General features: G+C 43.9%; 1 protein-coding gene across 10 annotated transcripts in view; it reads left to right on the forward strand.

Moving 5' to 3' along the window:
* Positions 1–1741: 1741 nt before the first annotated feature.
* The window catches only part of DYRK1A (dual specificity tyrosine phosphorylation regulated kinase 1A), a 145404-nt gene continuing 132149 nt past the window's right edge, over positions 1742–14996 (forward strand). For 3 of the 10 annotated variants that reach the window (XM_033418292.2, XM_033418295.2, XM_033418296.2), the window contains exon 1: positions 3372–3509. The gene's annotated coding sequence lies outside the window, so the exon portion shown is untranslated. Of the gene's footprint in view, positions 2079–3371; positions 3510–14996 lie in introns of those variants that run through there. The other 7 variants (XM_033418293.2, XM_033418298.2, XM_049710611.1 and 4 more) reach the window with 4 other exon arrangements.

A 14996-nucleotide genomic window follows, 5' to 3' on the forward strand; every position in this document is an offset into this window, starting at 1 on the left:
GGGAGAAAGGGTGCAGCCTTCTTGATATGAAGACCAGCAATGCCTGCTATTACTGCATGATTATAAGCTCAAGATTCTGCTTCACCCTGATAACCTTCTAGGTGGACTTGACTGAAGACAAGGGCACATTTCTTGAGACACTGTCATATTCTTTTCAGGTTATCTAGAAGACTACTTATGCAAGTTTCCTTCATTACCAGCAATAAATATTTTTTAAAAATAAATTTATTTGTTTTTATTTTTGGCTGCGTTGGGTCTTCATTGCTGCACAAAGGCTTTCTCTGGTTGCGGTGAGCGGGGGCTACTCTTCATTGCGGTGCACGGGCTTCTCATTGCGGTGGCTTCTCTTGTTGCAGAGCACGAGCTTCAGCAGTTGTGGCTCATGGGCTCAGTAGTTGTGGCTCATAGGCTTAGTTGCTCTGCAGCATGTGGGATCTTCCCGGATCAGGGCTCAAACCCATGTTCTCTGCATTGGCAGGCGGATTCTTAACCACTGTGCCACCAGGGAAGTCCCACCAGCAATAAAAAATGGAGTCAAATTTAATTTAGTGTTAAAGGTTGCAGATGCTTAAGTGTCCTGATAGAAGTGAAACTGTGGTGGATGGGGGTGGGTTTGGCGGTGGGAGCAGGGAGAAGAGAAGCAGGAGGGAGGAAGGAGTTGGTTGTATAGGTGGAAGTGTAAGTTTGGGCAGAGTCAAGATTGCAATCTCTCACCCTCAATAGGGACACTCTTCACCACTTCCTTCAAAACAATCAAGTTGAATGTGGACTTTAACTGCATTACTAATTTTGAAAAAGTCGGCACTCTAAAAGAACTTTTGATAGTCATGGCAACTTTTGATACCATGAGAATCAGTCTGAAGTAAGTTATTTGCCTACTTTTTGCCTAACTTATCTTAAGTTTAGTCTGGTTTCTTTCATGGCCGGTGCTAATTTGAATGGTTGCCTTAGTATATCAAGGTTCTGATAACTGTAGGAGGGAAACATTTGTTGGAAAAACTCAAGTGTCTTTTCTCCAGTCACACAGGATAGAGACCAGTATTTATAACGGGTTGTTTTTCCTTCTGATTTGTACTAAAAGATTAAAAACATTTTATTTACTGGAGTATAGTTGATTTACAATGTTGTGTTAGTTTCAGGTGTACAGCAAAGTGAATCGGTTAGATATACACATACATCCGCTCTTTTTTTAGATTGTTCTCCCATACAGGCCATGGGGTTGTTTTTCTTTACACCTGTAAGATTGTATCTGCAGCCACTGTACTTATGAACGGTTTAAGCTTCAGAAAAAATTGATACGAACATTATCATAAGATTGCAAAAACAAGCTTAGAAATAAATCCATAAACTGAATCTTATTCAACTGGTGAATAAGAGTAAAATAATATCTATAATATCCTTTTTACCATAATATTAAATGCCATTTTACTAGACTGGTACAAAATATAATTTCAGACAGTGGCTGTCTACTAATTACACAGTAGCCAGCACAGCAGGGCTACTAGCATGCCTAGGTTTTAATGCCTGGGGAGCACACCTCGCAATATTTAGTCAGGCAGAAGGTCTAGATAAAACAAAGATAAACCAAGGCCAGAATATTAATAAATTGTGGGCGGATCTAGAATCTGGAAACTGAGACGATACATGAAAAAGGAAATCAGGGAGTTGGACAAAGATACAGTAACAGCTTAAGACGATTAATTTTCGGGGAATTCCGACGGGGAAGGAAGGCTGTGCCCGGAAAGGCGGGAGGGGGGGTTGAAATCCGTGGGAATGCCTGGGAGAGCCTGCACAGCCTAAAGTTTTTATGATGGCTCCGTCCATAATTTCTGTACGCTTGCATTGGCCGCCTCAAAGACCGAGCGACAGGATTTAATCAAGGTGTCAGCCGCAGGGGCATCGTGAATACGGGCGAAGCGTCCGGAATTCCTGAGATGTCTGAAACGCGGAGGCGGCCTCTTCCCCACCCCCCGCCGCAGCCTCCGTGGGCATTTTCCGGCGAGGGGGGCACGCGAGCCCTTCGAAGAACAGCTTAAACCCGCGGACGTGCGCGGCTGGCGCGCTCCCCGGGGATGAAGGTGAGAACCCCCGGCCCGGGCGCGCGAGGGGTGGGTTCCCCGGGTCCCCGCGTGGCCTCAGAGTCCAGCCCCCCTCCCCCCGGAGCGGGCGGGGCTGCGGGCGCACGACGCGGAAGCGCTAGGCTGCGAGGGCGGTGGCGCAGGGCCCGCGCGCGCTCTGCGGGCCGCAGTCGGCGCGGGCGCGGCGGGCGCGGCGGGAGCGGGGCGGGGCGCGGCTGGGCGGCCGGGGAAGAGGCGGGCGCTCGCGCACAGGCCGGGCCGCCGCCTCGCCCCCCTTCCTCTTCCCCTTCCCTACCTCGGCCCGGCCATCCCCCTCTTCTCCCCTCCCCCGAGCGAATCACGCGCCCTCCTCTGACACTCGTAGCGGGCCCGAACTCCGAATTTATCCTTCACGTGACCTGAGGGGGTTGGGTGGTTGGTTGGGGACGGAGGGGGAGAGGGAAAGGAGGGAACGGAATCTGCCGTTGCCCGAGCAACAGGCCCCGCCCGCCGGCTTGGGGCCGGGGGGCGGGAGGAGGACGTCAGCACGTCAGCCGGGGTTTTGCGTTTTGATTGACAGTTGCTATAGCGACCGGGTCGGTCCGTCGCCATTTTGTTGGTTGGTTTTTTTTTAAACCCTTTCGCTTCCCGCCCGAATAATAATAAAAAGCCCCATTGGAGTGAGGCGGGGGTGGCGGCGGCAAGAGCGGCGGGGGGATCCGGGGAGACTGCAGCCGTCGCTGCTGCTGATCGCGGCCCGGGACGGGCTCAGGGAGCGGACACCCCGAGCGGGGGGTGCGGGCGCCGCCGCCGCCGCCGCTTCTGCTGCTGTTCCTGCTGCTGCTGTTGGTGCCGCTGCCGCCGCCGGCGAGCGGGCGGGACCGGTGTGAGTGTGAGAGAGTGTGTATGTGAGTGAGCGTGTGCGAGGACGAGTGTGCGTGCGTGTGTGTGTGAGTGTGTGTGAGTGTCTGTCTGTGCGGGGACTCGGGGGCGGGCGGTTCGGGCTCTCCTGGCGGAGGAGCCGCCGCCGCCGCTCGGGCCCCGGCGCTTCTCGCTGCGCAGGTTTGGAGCGCGCGCCATTTTGTGAGATTTACAAAATCCTCCTCGGGAAGAAGCCACCGGCAGCGGCCGCGACTCGGCGCCCGGCCTCGCCGCCGCCGCCCTCCGCGCCGGGCCGGGCCTCGCGGCCCCGCCGCCGGGAGTCGGGGTCCGGGGACTGCGGTATTTGCCGGGGAGGGTGCTGTCGCCTCCCCGGCCCCGGGCGCCGCTGGAACCGCGAGCCGGAGAGAGACTGAGGAGGCTGCGGCTCGGCCGCGGAGCCGGGAGCGCCGGGGGCGGAGAGAGGAGGCTGGGGCGGCGCTGGCTGCGGAGGCCGCGGCGAGAGCGCAGCGGCGAGAGCCCGAGGCAGAGACTCACCGGAGGGAACGGCGCGAGCGCCCCGCCATCGTCCCGGTGAGTGTCCGGCCCGGCCCGGCCGCGGCCCCGCCCGGCCCGGCGCCCGGCTCCCCCCGCGGCCTGCAACCGGGCCCGTGCCGAGGCCGGCCGGGCGGAGGGAGGGACCTGCCATTTTAGGAGGAGGCGCCGCGGCCCGGGGCCGGCCGCCGGGGGAGGGAGCCCGACAGGCCCGGTCCCGGAGGAGAGGCGGGTGCGAGCGGAGGGAAAGTTGCGGAGGGTGGGAGATGGGGCCGCGGCCTCCCGGGAGCTCCCGGGAGCCGGGGCCTGGGGGCCGGAGAAAGCGCCAGACCTTCACTGGTCGCCCGAGCGAAGGGGAGGAGGTTGTCTTCCTCCTCCTCCTCTTCCTCCTCATCCTCTTCCCCCAGCTCCTCCCTCGTCCCTCCTCTTGGTCCCCACCAGTGTGGGAACAGCCGGGGTTCTCCGCAAGGACAATGCGCGGGTTAAGAAAATGGGGCTGGCTGCCGGGCTAGGCGCCGGGGAAGGTCGCGAGTCCGGTCCCCGCGCGGCCCTTTTGGGGTGTGTGCTGGAGCCAGGGCACTCGGCATGCTCCGAAGTTGTGCAGTGAGTGCAAGTGAGCCCGGCCACTCGAGGTGGATTGATGACTTGTTTAGCAGCGGGAGGAATTGGTGGCTGAGGATGCGTAAATTATAATTGATACCTGGGTATTGCAACGGAACTTCACAAGTCTGTTAATAGGCACAGACCCACTCTGTTTAGAGACACTGGAGCTGCTGAATAGCTTCACACTTAGCGAAAGGCCCCTCCCGGGTCCGAAATAGTTAAAAAATGGCAGAATTAGTGAGTGAGTGACTCTGACCACTTCTCTGTGCCTGTCGTCCAACCCTTGGATGATGTGAATCTTGTAATCGAGGTGCAGTACTTGAATGCCAGCACCATTTGGTTCTTGAATTCCGCCCAAGTTGTTAGAAAATACATCTTATAACATTGTTTTCACACTGATTTAAAGATTAGGACGAATAGTGCCAGGCACTTTTCTTCAGGGCCTTATGTGTATTAAGTCGCTTATCCTCCCGGTAGGAACTGTTACCCATTTCACAGATGAGGAAACTGAGCGATGACTCATCCAAGGTCATACAGCTGGGACCAGGAGTCTGTAGCCAGCCTGGGCTCTTAATCACTAGGGTATAACTCATTATTGTAAATACTGGCAAATTTTGGAGCGATCTGTGTGTAATGACTCAGGATTCTAACCTAGAGCTTCTGTCCACGTATAGTGTTTTGCATGGAATTAACTTTGTGGTTTGCGGAAGCGGAAAGGAAAGGTTGAGGTGAGGGCCTCTGAATGAAACTAACTAGTCAGCTTCTGCCCCCCCGGCCCCCCCCACCGCTCCCAGTCAAACTACGTAGACAATTTTTGAATGGAAGGAATTAAAAAATATTCTTCAGTGCGTTTTGTTCACACTTAAATTTAATTATAGTCATGTAAGTATTGATGAGTCATAAGAAAGTTTTGTGCAAAGTTATTTTTAGTTACTTTTTATCTTTGAACACTTAAGATTTTCTCTGTGATCCCTTACACTTTACATATACAAAGTATTTAAGAATGGATATATTTAATATTTTGGGGGCGTTTTCATAATTCAGTGGAATTACCTTTAGCTTTTGTTTTGTAAACTTCTTATATCTTGATAAGTTACGAGAATTTTTTTTCAGCTAGAGTATAAATGTGGAAAGAGAATTAAAATTTCAGGTGCTAAGATTTTAAACGGAAGATCATTTCAAAGAGACTGCAGTTATGAAAAAAGTTCACTCCGTTAGATTAAGATTTTTAGTATACATATGACTTAGACTTAAAGTGTACACCCAGCGCTTTTGGAGGATTTGCCTTGGAGTAGCAGTGATGTTTATGGTGGCTGTCCAAATTCATTTAGACTTCAGACCTTGCCAAAAAGTTGAGTCCTGTCAATGTCTACAGCAAGTTGTAATGTAAAACTGAGTATAAAAAGTTCATAAGAAGCGTGAGCTCAGAAGTTAATTATCCTGAAAGGAAGGGTCACTCCTGTGTCTGTAAGGTGAAGACTCACTCCTTTGAAATATAAAAAAGATTATGGATTTGAATAGAATTAAGTGAGTGGATGGTCCTTATTGGTAGGGGTGGGAGATGGACTAAGTGATCTAGTGAGATCTTGTTTTTGTTTGGAATATGGAATTTAGGTTTAAGATCGTTTCTTACATTTCTTTTAAAGACTTTTTGGTGGAATTCAATGGAAACTTACAAACATACATAGTTACTGTGTCCTGGGGATTCAAAAATTGAGTTAATCCAGCCTCTTTTAAGGGCACTAACATTCAAAACAAATGAAGATGTTCCATTGTAATGCAGTGTCTTGTTTGGGAATGTAGATGTTAAAAAAACCCCTGCCTTAGAATTTTTTTTCTCTAGAATATTGTCTGATGTCTGCCCCTTAGTTTCATTTATGGAGATTTTTTTGTGTGTATGACTTAGAGATGTTGTGGTGGGGAGTGTGGTAAGTGCAACAACTGGTATTTAAAGAATTTACATAGGTTTTTGTAGAGCTACAAATCCCCATGAAACCAAATTTAAGATAACTTGTTATAATACGTGGTGAGAGTGACCTTTGGCATATGTTTTGTTTTGAAACTATGTAAAGAAAGAAGATGCTAATTTGTATTGAATCTTGGGTACTACTTGAAAACGAAACAAAAAAAAGGTTAGAAGTTTAGAATGCCCAGGGATGTTTTCACATGCATGTTTATGCTTGGCAACTATCTAGTCATGGGGAGAAAACTTGAATAGAAGTAACTTTATTATGAGTGAGAAGGGAATTAATTGCCTTCTACGTGATCTTAAAAATAAGCTTAATAGAAGAGGGGGCTTCATTTGTGACTTTATTTGTGGTAAGGTGTGTGCCAAATTTTCTTTTCTTTAACATTCACTTTTCCCTTGTCTCAAAGAACTTTCACATTTCCTACACACCCACCCCCACCCACAAGCAGTTTCTCTTTTTATCCCCCCCCAGAAAAACTTTATCTCAACCCAGCAGAACCCCAAAACTTCCAGAGTCTTTATAAAGAACTTGATTTTTCTCTCCCAAAATTTTAGTAGTCTTAGAATTTTGTTGTATTACTATCAGTAAATTTAAACTGTGAGTTAAGAATCACTATTTTCTGTTGAGTTTTTGGGTGGTTTTACCTCCAGATACTTCTGTGTATTTTCTGTTTAGAAGTAAAGATATTACTTGAAGCTATCAAACATGATCACCTGAAACTTGACACTATCATACTTTGCCCTGTAAGGTGAAATGCATGACTTTATTACTTTCGTGTGAGCACCTTACATGTATATATAGTGGTTATGCTTTTGGAAGGACTTCTTACCATATATCATTTTGACAATGGGCAACGTTTTGATGGCTAGAGAAATTATAGTAATTCATAACCCAAGGCGTGCACAGTTTTGGTTTAAAAATTTTGGGGGAAGGGGTTAAAATTTGTGGTTAATTACTTGGAAAAATCATCAAATTATTTTAAATTACTTAAAATTTCTCCCCAGTTGCCTCTAAATAAAGAAATCATTTGAAATCTTGCCTTATGTCAATGCTATAATGTTAAGCTAGAGCTGTAAAGTTTACCATTGGTTATGTGAAAGTGAAATGTTGACTTCACATGACTAAAGTAATTAATTTAAGGCTCTTATTAGGCAAGAGACAAGTCTTGTTTCCTAACGTAGTGGCTACAGGCAGCCTTAGTTTCATTTTTTGGTATATGAAAACAAAATGACTTGGAAATATTGCATTGTATAAACCAGCTAAATGTTTTTAAAAAGTTTTGGTTTTGCTTTGAAATCCTACTTCCAGAGTTGTATAACAATTTAAAATTCTTTATTGGAGATAACTTATGGTACATTGAACATCTAAGATAATGTGGTTCCTTGTAGGCATACTTTTTGCTAATACAGAACCATTTTGGCTTTTCAGCAATTGATTCTTCTCCCAGAGCTATGTATCCTCTCTTCTAGAAGGTGACTTTTAAAAGTTTGTAATACTGTTAAAGTTTTGTTTGTTTGATGGACGTGTGCCCATATCTGATACATAGTGCATAATAGTTTAAAATGTATCTTTACTCTTGATGAATTATTTTCAGTTTTATCTCCCCATAATTGGATTGCTTGTTCAAATTGATTTTGTGGAGAGGGGCTTAGTGAACTGGTTTAACATGGAATGAAACTGGTTTCAGCATCACCTCTATTTTAAGTAACATACCTGTTCATTAAATAATCCCCTTATTTCTCTAAGTATATAAAATTTCGACTGGAAAGAGTTTATTATTTTTTTAAGTTTTATGGGTATTTGTGGTTAAGGTTGGCAGTTTAGCACATGCATTTGGGTAAGAAGATGCTCAAATTGTGACATCTATCCAAAATCTGCTTGATAGCAAGTTAGAGATAGCAGCTGAGGAAGCATGATAACTGTGGAGAGAGTATTGGCCTGTGAGATGGTGCCAGGCAGAGCCTCCTGAGTCAGGCAGGTCTGGAATCTCAACAGGTCCTGCCACTCACTGGCAGTGAGGACTTAAGGCACAGTGATTTTGCTAAGTATCAGTTTTTTCATCTGTAAAATGGGGTTGATGATACTTACCATGGGGTTCTTGTGAAGACTGAGATAAAACACATACATTTCTTAATAGCTTTCTCCCTCTTTCCTCTTCTTCATTGATACTCATCTTTATGGTCTCAGCATAAATTCTACTTCTTCAGAGGCCTTCCCCCAAACTCCAGTCTAAGTGAGATTCCTTGGCCATGCATTCTTACAGACTCTGCTTTTTTTGACAGCCATCACTAAATGTTGCTATACAGTTATTCATATGTACGCGTAAGTACACGTACTCATTTATTGTATGTCTCTCCCTCTCTCCACTAAACTGTAAGGTCCATCTGGACAGGAATAATTCTGTAACCCCAATGCCTGGCACATAACAGGTGTAGCTAAATGTACATGTACATGGAATGATGGAATGAGGAACCTGTGTGCCACATTCTGCCTGAGCACCATTCCTTAGTTCTGCAACCTTGGGCAAAGTAGCTTCTGAGCTTTAGTGTCCTGTATCCAGATGTGCAGAGCACCCGCTGCCTTGCCCAGGATTTTGAGAATGTGAAATGAGATACTGTAATGAGGTGTTCCGCAAAAAGCGTAAAATGTAAGTTGGTACAGTAGCAATAATTTCAGTAGTGAGATTACCCAAGAATTTATAATTAGAGTTTCAGCTTTACTGAGCTGGTAAGTAGCTGTTATGTAATATTTATTAGTAACTTAATCTTTCTATATGCATTAGTTGGAACACAAGATTGGACCTATGTTCTGACTAAATACAGTGGCTTAAACAAGGAGTTTACTTCTCTCTCATATAAGTAGCCTAAGGCTGATTGTGGTGGCTCCAAGATACAGGGGACCTTGGTTCCTTCTGTCTTGTTTTTCTATGCTTAAGGGGACACCATTTCCTATATAGTTCAAGGCAGCTGCTCACCACATTCAGAGTCCAGGAACAGGATGTGGGGAGAGGACATCCCCTCTTTAAAGACAAACCTGGAAGTTGCATATGTGACTTTTGTTCACACCCATTGGTCAGAACTTAGGTGGCCACATGTAGCTGCAAAGGAGGCTGGGATATGTGGTCTTCAGTAGGTAGCTGTTTGGCTGAAAATCTGTTTCCACTGAAAGAAGAGAATCGGGGGGTGGGGGGATTATGAAACATTGCCTGTCACACTTTCAAATGTTTTGGAAGAAACTTACAGAAATGAACTTTGAAAAGACAACTTATTGCACTAATTAATAAGTTTATATTCCATATTTGCTCTTTTGAGCAAATTACTCTTTTGAACTATGGTGTACAAATTGAAATAGACTATCAGTACATAGTATATAGAGTATATACATATGTAGTCAGATTAGAAAAAATGTAACTAAACTTCTAGTAGTGAAGGAATTTTGGGTCACATTATTTTACTATGGTGTTTTCTGATAGAAACATGATTCTTGATTGCTTTGACTATTATATGTAAGCAGTATTTGAAATCTAAGCTCTTGGATTTAGTTTTAGCAGTCCCCTTGACCGTTTTGTATGTATTTGTGCGCATATCCTCAGCAAGCAATACTAGGATATTGTGATTCAGTATCGCAATATCTTGTTAGGTTTTCAGTAAATGTTTGAATCACTGAAGTTGCAAGGAGGATGATAGCAGTGATATTTAAACATTTACTGTCCAGTATCTTCCTCTTTATTTCATGGGTTTGACAAAAGAGGAAGGTCTAGGATTCTTTGAACTAGCGTATAATTAGGTCAAGTAGAGACCTGAGGAACTAATGGGTCTCAAACAGTTTTCAGGAGAACTTGTCAAAGTTGTGGGATTCCCAAGCTCCGATACTTCTCTTTCTGTAGGTATGGGTGACACTCTAGAATCCCCTTTCTTAATTTGGACTCCAGGTAATCCTGATGCAGTAGAAACATTTTGAGAAACATAGACGTAGTTCATTTCTCATTTTAGAGAAGGAAAGGGATGCAGAGAAAATAAATGACTTAACCAGTGCCTCAGAATAAGCAGGTCTGGGGGTTCTTTGTTCTTTCTACAGAAGAGGGGACAGAGAATAGAGTACAACTGCATTTTTTTTTTTTTTGGCGGTACGCGGGCCTCTCACTGTTGTGGCCTCTCCCGTTGCGGAGCACAGGCTCCGGACGCGCAGGCTCAGCGGCCATGGCTCACGGGCCCAGCTGCTCTGCGACATGTGGGATCTTCCAGGACCGGGGCACGAACCTATGTCCCCTACATCGGCAGGCGGACTCTCAACCACTGCGCCACCAGGGAAGCCCTGCATTTTTGATTTTATAGGAAGATCTGTTGTTTTCAAATATGTTGCTATTTATGTGTGAGCTCATTGGTAGTGAATGGTTGGCTCACTTACCTGTCTTCTTAGCCTCTTAGAAGAATAGCCTGAGTTGGTCAAATAGTATTTAAAGGTGGGAAACTGAGGTTTTAATTCAGGTGTAGTTAGTGTCGGTGCTGTAGTGAGTAGGGTAGTGTATCTCCAGCGTTAGGGTAGATGACAGGTAGGTTTTGACCTGGCATGTTTAGAAGGAACAAAGGGAGGTCATGTCCTCAAATTATTACTTTCCTTTTCTTCTGGTTTGCTTGCAGTTCTCACTGTTGAATTCATTCCTTTAGATTAAGGTAAGAGCTGGATTCCCTAATTTAAAGTGGAAATATTCCCAGAGGAATATCCTTTATCTGTTATCAGGCTAACACTTTATTTTTATCATTTAGCTGGCTGTCATTTTAAACATTGGAGAGTAGCACCTGCACTAATAAGAGAGCTTTTTGGGACGGGGAGGGAAGGATAGGGCACATGTGCCCTTGCCCAAGGAAACCAAAGGCATGTTTGAGAAATGTCTGCTTGTGGTGCAGTCCTGGAAGGGTTCACGGAGGCTTCTCTGGTGGCCGGAGGTTGGTAGCATTAGACTGGCACTTGCTGGCCTTCTGTTGCTAAGAGTGTCCGTAATGGGACTGTGGGTAATTTTGCTGAGGACCACTGGGCTTGATGGAATACGGAGTCATTGGAGTAGGAGTGTTCTCTTTTTCTTAGTGTTTTTTCATCGTTTTAGGGCTCCTATTTGAGCAGTCTTATATCAGACATAAAAGGTATCATTTTGATCTAGAGAATTTTAGTTCTTAACAATCAACAAGTTATGTATTCTCACGATTAAAAAAAAAAAAAGATCCAGCCCGGTAGAATGGTGTTACCTCCCCACCCCCTGTGCTCCATAAGTAATAGCTATTTAGTTTTTCCTACTAGAAATGTTCTATACATATAAATGTACAACTGTATATGTAAACATTTAGTATATACACGTCTGTTACAAAGCTGTATATTTAGTGCGATCCTGATTTTTTTTTAGTGTGACATTGTGTGTGTGTGTGTATCCACTCTGTGTACTTAAAATCAAAAGCAAATGGGATCATGCTGAACACACAGTTTTGCAACTTAAGCTTCTTGATCATCTTAGAACTATTCCCATATCAGGTGGTAGAGTTTCCCTGTTTTTTTAACGGATGGGAAGTATTCTATGTTATGGATGCAGCACAATTGAGTCAGTCTCCATTAAAAAGCATTTAAATTATTTTCCCCTATCTTTGCTATTTTTAAACAATGCTGCAGTGTACATCCTTGTACATGTAACTTTTCTGTGAGCATTAGCCAGAGAGTATATATTTATAAGGGAAATTGCTGGTTCACCAGGTATGTGCACATTTGAATATGTATTACCAAATTGTCTTCCAGAAAGTAGCACCAATTCGTACTTCATCAGCAGTGTCTGAGAGTGTATAGTTTCCCAAATCTCACCAACACTGGTGTTATCAAAGCTTTAAATCTTTGTCAATTTAATAGGTGAATAGTGAAGTCTAATTGTTTGAATTTGCATTTCTTTATGAGTGAATTTGAGCATCTTAGTTGTACTGTAAGTCTTGTACATTAAATAACAAAGTATTCATTCTTTGTTGTTTAGTTAAAATTGTTCTGTGATTTTCCTGTATTTATTCTGTTGAATGAAAAACTGTTTTGATAAATTGTAAATGCTTATAATTGTACCTGCTTTGATAAATTGTAAAAGGGGCTTCTTGTTCCTCTTCAGCTGAGGAAACATTTGCCTGTCCTCTGTATAAGATATGTGAATTACGGCGGTAGAAACTTTGACTACAAAAGTAAATAAGGTTTGGTGACCTGTGCTGTTAGTGTTGAGACAGTTGTGTGTATACAGGCAAAATTAGCACAGGTAAGACCATGGCTGCTAACAATTAGAGCTATTGCCATACAAAGAACTAATTAGAAGAACGTGGGGAAGGCAGACAGATTGGGCATCTGAGCAGGCCTTGTGGAGGAGGAGGGATGGGAGCTTGGTCTCGAAGAATGGATGGGCTTTTTACAGTAGAACCTGGGGAAGTGACAGTCGGCTGGAAGAAGTCATATGGGCACCTGTGGTGGTGTGCCTGGAGTTTAAGAGCGTGTGTGTGTGTTTATGTGTGTGTGTGTGTTATGTTGGGGGAGGGATAGGAACAATTGCAGTGAGAAATGAGAGTTATGGGTCTTAAAAGGAATTTGAATTTGGGGCAATTGAAGGTTTTTCAGCAGGGCGATGATGGCAGATCCATGGGTTAGGGAGATGACAGCCTAAGAAGGAAGGTTTTGAAAGGCTCATTCTAGGTGTACAGGCATGAGGAATAGGAGAGGGAAAAACAAGACAGAGGGAGAGCCAAGTTTGGAACATGTTGAGTTCCTAATTATTTAATTTTCAACAGAACAAAGTGAATATTTCTGGATTCAAATAGCAACGTGACCCAGGTTTTGGAGATAGAGAGGAGAGAATTCAGCTTTGGTGGCAGTATAGTAAAGGCCATGACGAGTTGAATGACTGGCTGCATGGGACAGTTGAGAATATTTCCTGGTAAGGTCCTGAAGGAACTGTGGAAGAACAGAAGATAGAATTATTATTGTAGCTCAAACCTTACATTAGTGACAGGTGGAAGTAATTTGTGGCACCATTAAAAATGAGCTAAAAAATGGGGCAGTGGGAGAAGGCAGTGTTAGAAGCTGTGATTCTGGAAAGGAACAGGTTGTATCATAGTTCACGGTTTGAAAAGTATAGAGTAGTTAAACATGTGAGAGTTTAATTTATTCTGAGTGTCTTAGGATTTTCCTGAAAAATACCATATTCTGTTTATTTTCACATATGTCGTTATTGGGAGACCAATCATCTAAAAAGCATTTATCTTGTGAGGCAGATAGAGCTATTTATTGAGTACCTACTAGTGCCAAACATGGCACTAGGGCCTGGGAATCAATGCTGAAATAAAGCCCTCGCCGTGTGTGCCATCACGGAAGTTAGTTGTAGCGGGGGATCTTTAATAGCCTGCTCCTAATCCAGAGTAGGCTTAAGGACTCAGTCTAGAGTATACATGAATTTTCATTAAAGGGAACACAGGCTATGAAATTGAGTAATGTTTGATGTTGCTTTTGAAGGTCAAAATTTTTGTCTCCTTTTAAGAGTCCCTTTGACAGTTAATTTTAGGTTAAAGTTTATTTGGATATAAGTAGGACTGCTGTCTTTAAGACAGATACTGTCTGCTGAAAAATTTGTTCTGATTTGATCGTTTCTCCTTGAAAAAGAACAGCTGTCATCACAGTGGTGTGTTTTACTTCACCTTTACATCAAACACATTTTATTTATTTATTTATTTATTTATTTATTTATTTATTTATTTATTTATGGCTGTGTTGCATCTTCGTTTCTGAGCGAGGGCTTTCTGTAGTTGCGGCGAGTGGGGGCCACTGTTCATCGCGGTGCGCGGGCCTCTCACTGTTGCGGCCTCTCTTGTTGCGGAGCACAAGCCAAACACATTTATTTTTGAGAGACCTTACTGTGGTACAAAAGACTGTTTCATTAAAGTTTTCCAAAAGAGCAATGGTGAGAAAATTATTAGGATCTCAACATATTTTGCAATCTAATTTCAATTTTTGAATTTCCTTATAGTGGTTCTGTGGTGCAGTTCAAAATGTCAGTAATGCTAGGTAAATTTACCTAAGAATTGGCCTGAAGGCCCACAGCTACTCAGCAGTACTGGAGTCAGCTATGCAAAGGGAAGAAATTGAAGACAGAAGTCTTAGGATTCATGGGAGATGTTTGGAAGAAGGCTGTTTGCTGAATAAGATAAAGATACAGACATCTGAAGTAAAGGATGTGGGCATATAGGGAAGGTCAAGGAATAAAATTCAATAGAATGGATAGAAATGGAGGAGAGATTTGAACAAATGGATGAACAAGAATTCTCAGTTCTTTAAAAAAAAAAAAAAACTCTTTAATGATTTATTGTGACTTCTAGGGGAAAGACTAGACTAGTCATAGGACCCCCTACCTGGATGATCTGGCTCCAGCTGACTTAAGCCGTCCTGCCTCCCATGTCTTTGCATGTCTGCTTCCTGGGCCAGCCATCATCCCTTCTTTGTTTTAGTTAACTTCTTTTCCTCCTTCATTTTCAGTTCAGATATTACTTTGTCAGGGAAAGCAGAGTCCTGTCCTAGTCACCTCTTCTTTTTTAATATCTCATGTCTCCCTGTACTTTTCTTTCACAGTGCTTATCACAGTTGGTAATTTTTTTAGTGCTTGTTTTATTAATACCCTCCAGAGAGCAGGCGCAGTGGTGTCTTGCTTCCCCTTGCATTCTAAGAGATTGGCAAGTGTTTGGCGTATGGTGAGTACCAAATAAACATTTGTTGAATGAATCAGTGAACTACGTTTTGGTCTTTACTAGTTGGTCTCAAGGACCAAATGATTACATAAGGGGAATGTACATTTGGAGTAAGAGTTGGACAGGGAGTATGGGAGCCTTGAAGAAGAAGAAGAAAGGTGAATCCTGTCTTTTTAAAAATAAGCTTGGAAAACTATGTAGCCAGTAAA

The sequence above is a fragment of the Orcinus orca genome, chromosome 5 (genome assembly GCF_937001465.1).
Source record: "Orcinus orca chromosome 5, mOrcOrc1.1, whole genome shotgun sequence".
Lineage (NCBI taxonomy): Eukaryota > Metazoa > Chordata > Mammalia > Artiodactyla > Delphinidae > Orcinus > Orcinus orca.